Source organism: Solanum tuberosum, unplaced genomic scaffold, assembly GCF_000226075.1.
Source record: "Solanum tuberosum cultivar DM 1-3 516 R44 unplaced genomic scaffold, SolTub_3.0 scf00015, whole genome shotgun sequence".
In the NCBI taxonomy this organism is placed as follows: Eukaryota; Viridiplantae; Streptophyta; class Magnoliopsida; order Solanales; family Solanaceae; genus Solanum; species Solanum tuberosum.
The window spans coordinates 1,349,198-1,356,843 of NW_006238941.1; the positions used below are offsets into that span (position 1 = coordinate 1,349,198).

A 7,646-nucleotide genomic window follows, 5' to 3' on the forward strand; every position below is an offset into this window, starting at 1 on the left:
GTTTGATACGGGGTTTTGTGCGTTGCAAACTAGACTCGTAGGCCTTCGATTTAATGGGTAATAGGCCTTCTAACTCTTTATATATTGGGAGAAAACATCCAATACATTTGACCCAAATTTCAAAGAAATCTTTAAAATGGAACTTATGATAACTTTCGCCAACTTTTATTTTGCCACTTACTTAACTTCAAAACTTGAGATAAAACCTATGAACACTTAAAATATGACATACCACATCCTTTTTTATTTATTACTCACCCTCTTTGTCTTTCCACAAAGGTACGAGTTAATTTAGACGTTTTGGAAAAGTCGGGGTGTTACATAAATTTTTTAAAATTTGTTAAATTTCCTGATTGTTATGCTTCAAATATCTCAGGGGTGTGTAAGTGTTGATGATGGTAAGATAACTAGACTCAAAAGCCATGACTATCATGTTTTGTTACAACGAGTGTTGCCTATTGCTCTTCGTGGATTTCTAAATAAAGATGTCTCTTTAGCATTAATTGAGTTAGGTCATTTCTTCCAACGATTATGTTGTAAGACATTGAGAAAAGATGACTTAGAACAACTTGAAAGGGATATAATTATTATATTATGTAAGCTTGAGATGATCTTTCCGCCAGCTTTTTTTGATGTTATGGTACATTTGGATGTGCATTTACCCCGAGAGGCTATGTATGGGGGACCAGTACAATATCGTTGGATGTACAAAATTGAGAGGTTCTTGTGCAAGCTTAAGCGTTACGTACGAAACAAGGCACGTCCAGAAGGTTCTATTGCAGAAGGCTATATTATTGATGAATGTTTGACATTTTGTTCTATGTATCTTATTGATATTGAGACTAGATTTAATTGTGAACATCGAAATGATGATGGATCTAGCAGCAAAGATGAACATGTTCTAGACATATTCTCAAAGAATTTTAGATCATTTAGAGATGGAATATATGATGTCATACCAAAGAAAGATTTTGATATGGCTCGATGGTATGTGTTTAATAATTGCGAAGAAGCAGAACCTTTTCTTCAGTAAGTACTTTTTCTATTTATCTGGGTTGATATTTTTATACTTTAAATTATTTTTAATTAATTTATTTATTACATGTAGAGAGCGTAGAGAAGAGTTATTGAAACAAGCTATTGTGAATATCGATGATAAACACCGAGAACAATTTCCTTTATGGTTCAAAAGAAAAGTAAGTGATTTTAAGATAAATATTCATGTTATTCTGTTTAAATTATTACTTATTTCTTTATTAATTGACCACAATTTTTATTGTAGATTATGCTATTATATAATAAGGAAAAGTCAATGCCTATCCAGAAATTATACCCTTTGGCAATGGGACCTGATGTGCGTGGAAGAACACATACTGGTTGTATTGTAAATGGTGTCAAGTATCATGTTCAACGATGCGATGAATTACGTAAAAGTCAAAATTGTGGTATAGTAGTTGCAGGCTACCATGAAAATGGTGATTGACTTTTATGGTATTATAGTTGACATCCTTGAGTTAGAGTATGTTGAGGAAAATCGAATTCTCCTATTTGAATGCAAGTGGTTTGATCTTCGCAAGAAAACAGGGATGCGAAAAGATAATAATTTTACGAGTATTTGTGTTAAAAGGTTTTGGTATGAACAAGACTCTTTTGTACTAGCTACCCAAGAAAAACAAGTTTTCTATATAGATGACCCAAAATTGGGGGGAAATTGGCGAATTGTGCTCAAATTTCAAGATAGACACTTATATGATGTGCCAGAGAAGGAAAATTCAGAGGCAGAAAGTGATGAGTTGCATATTGCAAATGATGAAGTGTATCAAGATATTTCACTTGAAAATAATTCAATTGTCAATGATTTGGTGGAAATACGGTGTCAACTACATAGAGATGATATTGATTCAGTTACCTTGGATGCAAATGTAATTGAATTGTAGGCTCAAACACAACATGCGGTTAAAATTGATTACAGTGACGATGACTGTAACCAAGAGGATGATACTATAATAGAGTACATCAGTGATCATGAGGAGAATGAAGGTAATAATAGTACCAATGATGAAGTTGATAGCACATTTGATGGTGACGACATTGGCTTGTGATGTAACCTCATAAGAGTAAGGCCAATTACTTATTAATAGACCTTCAAAATTATGTATTTCTTCTTTGACTACTATCAAAGTAACGGCCTTATCACTACAAAAAAATTATTTTATTGAAAACTATTTATCGTACTTAAAGGTCATAGGCGATTAAAGTCGAGTAGCTTACCAATAACTTAAATTTCATTATTTTATCTTTTTCTATGTTTTTTTTGCCATTCCCTACTATTCTTTTATGTATTCAAAAGAAAAATCATTTTTCCCCGAAATTAGTTTGTTTACTTTAGAGATAGCCCTCCTTTATACCTTTCTAACAACTTCAGGTTGTTCTCTTTCTGTGTAGGGGTCCATATATTTGGACTGGTTGCAAACAAAATAGATGAAATTGCAGGTTTGCCTCACTTTTTGTTGCTACTTATCTCTAATTTAGTGAATTAGTTAACTATTCTAATGTTATTACCTGGTTTAAATTCATTTTACTGTGTTTAGATTTTAACTTGGGGCTTTCTAACAGATGAACATGACATTTTTCTACATGCATTGCCTCGTGGTTGTAAGCTTTTTTTGATGAATCCAAAAACTTGATGTCGCTAAAGTCACTCTTTAATGCTTTTAAGGCCACCAAAATAAGCAAAATAGAGCTTAAGCATTATAGTATTTTCAGTCTTACCAGCACTACATGTCCACCACCCAAGATAGAATTAATGTTATCCTTATCAAACATTGTCTGGTTAGCAAAATCAACAATAGAAACTAAAGCTAACATAACCAATTCAACATGTATTTTTTTAGGTAACTAATTTTTTCATTAATCACCCGAAACAGAATTACAAATCAAGCTAGCTACCACAACCAGCTTAGTCTAATTTATAGCACCATCCTAACCAACTGCTATCTACCAGACTCCTCATCAATTTCTACAGAAAACTAAGACTTTACAAGCCATGATTGTACTACATCCTTTGCCCGCAATGGTGCTATAATATTACAAAGCAATTCTCTTCACAATTTTTTTAAAGTGGTTACCACTGGATCAGAGTCAACTTCCTAGTTGTACCGACGTCGCATTTTCATCTTGAGTCCATTAAGATTCCTCCAATACCAACTACAATCAGGAGGTGGTGTATGTTCCCAAATGCTCCCCCCGCTTTATATACAATTCATGCACCCATTCACCCATAATATGTGTTTTTCCCAGATAATTGTCGTAATAATTTTCCAGCAGATGCCTCATTCCATTTCCTACTTCCTTTAATGTTAAGCCCTCCATATTTCTTGAGAGTAAATAATCCTTCCCAGGCCACTATGGACTAATCCCAAGTAATTTCATTTTGTTGTGTGGTCGAATGACACGTAAGCAAGCATCATAATTGAAGGTGTGAGTAAGCCCTAGAAGATTGAGAAAAATTCCTCTGGAACCAACTCTTCTAAGATATTTATAGTAGCAACCATCTTCTGTTGAGCCACATCCTTTGATCCTTCTACTTGCGATTTTGCTTCATTCCCTTCTTTGTAGCTTCTATCCTTAAAGGAAGTCATCTAGATTGCTTGAGGTGATGATTTTGGCATTTCAACACAAATACTGCGTAGTGATCTCATCACAACTTGTGCTACTATAACCTGCATGATCGGTACATGATTTTAAAAATGAAATATAATACTGAATGCTTTGAATTTTTATATGGGACAAGTCTATTACTTTGTATGGTGTCGAGTCGTTCACTTGAGATGTTTGCTTGTTATTCGAAATGTTTTATTGTAATAAGATATGTTTTTACCATTGTTTTAAATTTTCTACCATTACTAAACTTATTTTACTGTTACTTAAGATATGTTTATCATTAACAAAATGAAATTTCATGATTTGATAAAAACTTAAATATCATATACTATTTTGATAATGATTTGATACTCATATTTATTGTTTACAAAAAATATAAATGAGACTAGAATTTGAAGGTTCTTGTAGCTAACTACTGGTTAGTTAAATCGAATACCTTGTAATAATGATTACTGTTACAATCCTTGTAAGTGGGAAGGTGGAAAAAACATACTGTTAATATTTTTCCTTGACTAGGGGACCTACAAGTATATTTGACTCCCTTATGAAGGAGTCCACAGTGATATGAAAATGTTTATTACTGATTAGTGTTATCATTTATAAAAAGGGCATTTATTTCATGACATCTTCTAATTATCATATTAACATGTTTTTACTTTGTTTATTAGAAATGTTGTAGTTAAATGTTATTACTCATTGAGCTAGTGATTTGCTCTCCACTTTTTTTTGTTACACAGATCACTGGTGACGTCAACAAGACTTTAGCTATAGTGTACGAGTTGACAAATCTATAGTTCACGGGGATTTCTTTGTGTGGACAAGAAGTTATTTATTTACTACCGCCCTTTTCTTTTGAACTCTTAGAGTCGCTTTGTTAATCATTTCACTAGTGTCATGCGTAATTTTTCATTATTGGAAACTTGAAATATATAGTATTAGACTTATTTTTGTATTTGGAGATGGATTTAGTATTATTATATTGTTGATGCATGTTATGGCTTTTTTAGCGATATTGGTTAGATATGTTATTGATTTTTGAGACAGGAATTTTTTTTTTCTATAGGCACAAAAACAGGGGAAACTTTGTCCAATTTTATGTAAATTTTCATTAAGGCTTGCCTTTAGCATCCCACTATTTAACATCGGTCATGATCCTAAATTGAATTGTAACACAAGTGATGCAACTAATGAATGCATATCATCCATGGACACAAGAAGATCATTTGTGCGTTACTTAAGGAAATCATTAAAATATTTTATAATTGAATTAGATATTATGACAATGTGATTGTGCGGTTTAATAAATATTAGAATGGTTGGAGTGAATATTGTGTTTGAATTTAGTTTGTAAGACTAAAGATAATGCTTTGGGATGATACACTTGTTAAAATATGGAGAAATTTTATTGTTAATAGGTATTTTTTATTTTTTTATGACGTATATATGTTAAATATAATAGTTGCTAAATGGCACAAATTGATTGTGGCTATACTTATTGTGGAAGTTCTACAAACTATCGTAACAATAAGTTGTGGGTATTACTATTCACTGACCTTTTTAGTGCATTATAAAAATTAATGGTTTTTCGTTTTTATTTTATTGTAATACAACTTAAAAATATGCATATGACTTTTATTAGCTGCAATTGTTCCAACGGATCTTGATATACACCTTTTCATTGAGTCCTTTTGCTGGACGTGTAAATGACAAAATATTTGAAAACTTGTTGAGACACTTGATAGTTTTGAAAGATTTATTTGTATTTTCTTAAAATTCATATTATCTTAATGGTGTTTTAACATTTGATTTATTTTGTTATGAGATATAGTCTATATCGCTTGTTGCACTGCAATATGGTCTAGTATTTTAGAAAAAATATTATGCTTGTGTGGTGCTTAGTATATAATCTTTCTCTAAAATATTTTTGTGTTGGTTAAAAGGTTGTTTAAAATTAATGATGTTATAATTTATAACTGTGAATCCTTTTTCATAGTCCATAATTGCACTATTCCACTTAGGTTGTAGCCATTTGAACATATATTTTTTTGTGACAAATTTTTTTTTGTAGTAAATTGAAGGTTAAATAAACACAATAATACAATTGTCACTAATTGTTTGAACTATTAGTGACAAAAATTACGGTCACAATTGAATATAAAATTTTGTGGCTAAAGTTTACTATGATTAACTACAAATTCTAGTTCATCACCTATTGTCAATATACTTTTCTGAAAAAGTTTTTCATATCTAAAATCTAACTAATTTTAGGACAAAAATGATTTGTCACTAATGAATCAATATATATTTTCGTGACGAAAAAATTTTGTATCCAAAATTTATCTAGTTTTAGGACAAAAAATGATTTGTCACTAATATATCAATGTATTTTTTTGCGACAAAAATTTTTTGTATACAAAATTTACTAATTTTAGGACAAAAATGGTTTGTCACTGATGTGTCAATATATTTTTTTGTGACAAAAAATTTTCGTATTCAAAATTTCCCTAAATTAGGGACAAAAATGATTTGTCACTAATTGAGAATATCATTAATGACAAAATAATGTGTCACCGGTGACTTCAAATCCGTGGCTAATATTACTCAACAAATGGAGCCAATTTACTTTTTGGTGGGAAACTCAATTGGACAAAACTTTGCGACGATTTTTTGTGTTTCGTCACTAATAATATAAGCCTCATGTATTTAACCACAAAATTTAATTTTTGTCACTAAAAGTGAAGAATTAGTGACAAATTGCACGTCGTAGCTACAAATTTTGTAGCTATATATCACATTTGTTGTAGTGTCAGATGGTTAGGAAAAGGTCGATATGGGTGGGTGATATCCTTCTGGGCCTCTAGATGGATCCTCAATTAGGGTAGAGATTGAGGTTCAACCAGAGGTCGAGGGAGAGCACGGGCATCAACACCAGAGCCCGAGATAAAGGTTGTTCATGTTCAGTGTCAAGCGGATAGTGTGGGGCCAACCCATCCTCCACTAATATTCTATGTCATGCTAGTGCTTCAGGATACTTTGGTTAGGATCCTCAGCTTCATAGAGGGCAAGGTCTCAAGAAGGTACTATGCCTACCACTTTAGCTAGACCCCATATTAGAGATAAGGCTTAGACTTCAGCCCAGGCAGGGGCATAGGGTGTTCAGGCCCTAAAGACGCTTCATGTTATTGGAGCTCCTCGTACAATGTTTCAGCAGGTTCTAACCTTTGCTCCACTTATGACTCATCGGACAACTATGAATTTTAAGGAATAGAAGATGTTGGGGCACTTTATTAGATTGGGTCCTCCAAGGTTCACTAGTGCTATAGGTGAGGATGCCCACGAGTTTCTAGTCAATTTCCAGGAGAGGTTGCACAACCTCGGGTTAGTGGAGTCTCACGGGGTTGATTACACTGCTTACCAGCTTGAGGGTCCAGTGAAGCAGTGGTGGAGATTTCTTTTAGAGTAGAGACTAGTCCGGTCACCTTTGATGACTTGGACTTAGTTCTCCAAGGCTTTCATGGAGAAGTATGTACCTTGTAGCCTGAGGGAGCGCTTGTAGGATGAGTTCACAAACATTACTTAGGGATCAGTGTCAGTTACAGAATATGAGGCACAATTCTATATATTGGTGAGACATGAGGCTATGCTCATGTCGATAGAGTATGAGAAAGTTGGTAGACGACCACCATGATATCTATACCAAAACTAAAAGCAGGTATATATCAATACAATACCTCAAACAGCTCACAAGCTTCAGCAAACCAACCACATAGGCCAATATGGCCATAACGTAGCTATACGCCCACACACTAGTCTGCAAGCCTCTAAGAGTAGTAAAGATTAGCGGGATAGGGCCCCAGCCTACCGGATAAAAGTCAATCTTGCTGCTAAGGAGGTCTACTCAGTCGTCTGTCAGGACCTGCATGCATGAATGCAGCGCCCCCAAGGCAATGGATCGTCAGAGTATGAAAGGCAATAGACTATGA

General features: G+C 33.4%; 1 long non-coding RNA gene across 1 annotated transcript; it reads left to right on the forward strand.

Moving 5' to 3' along the window:
* Positions 1-1,108: 1,108 nt before the first annotated feature.
* LOC102590932 (uncharacterized) lies at positions 1,109-2,493 on the forward strand. Its single transcript, XR_366714.1, has 3 exons — positions 1,109-1,196; positions 1,283-2,117; positions 2,446-2,493. It is a non-coding gene; the product is annotated as an uncharacterized lncRNA (long non-coding RNA).
* The last annotated feature ends 5,153 nt before the right edge of the window (positions 2,494-7,646 follow it).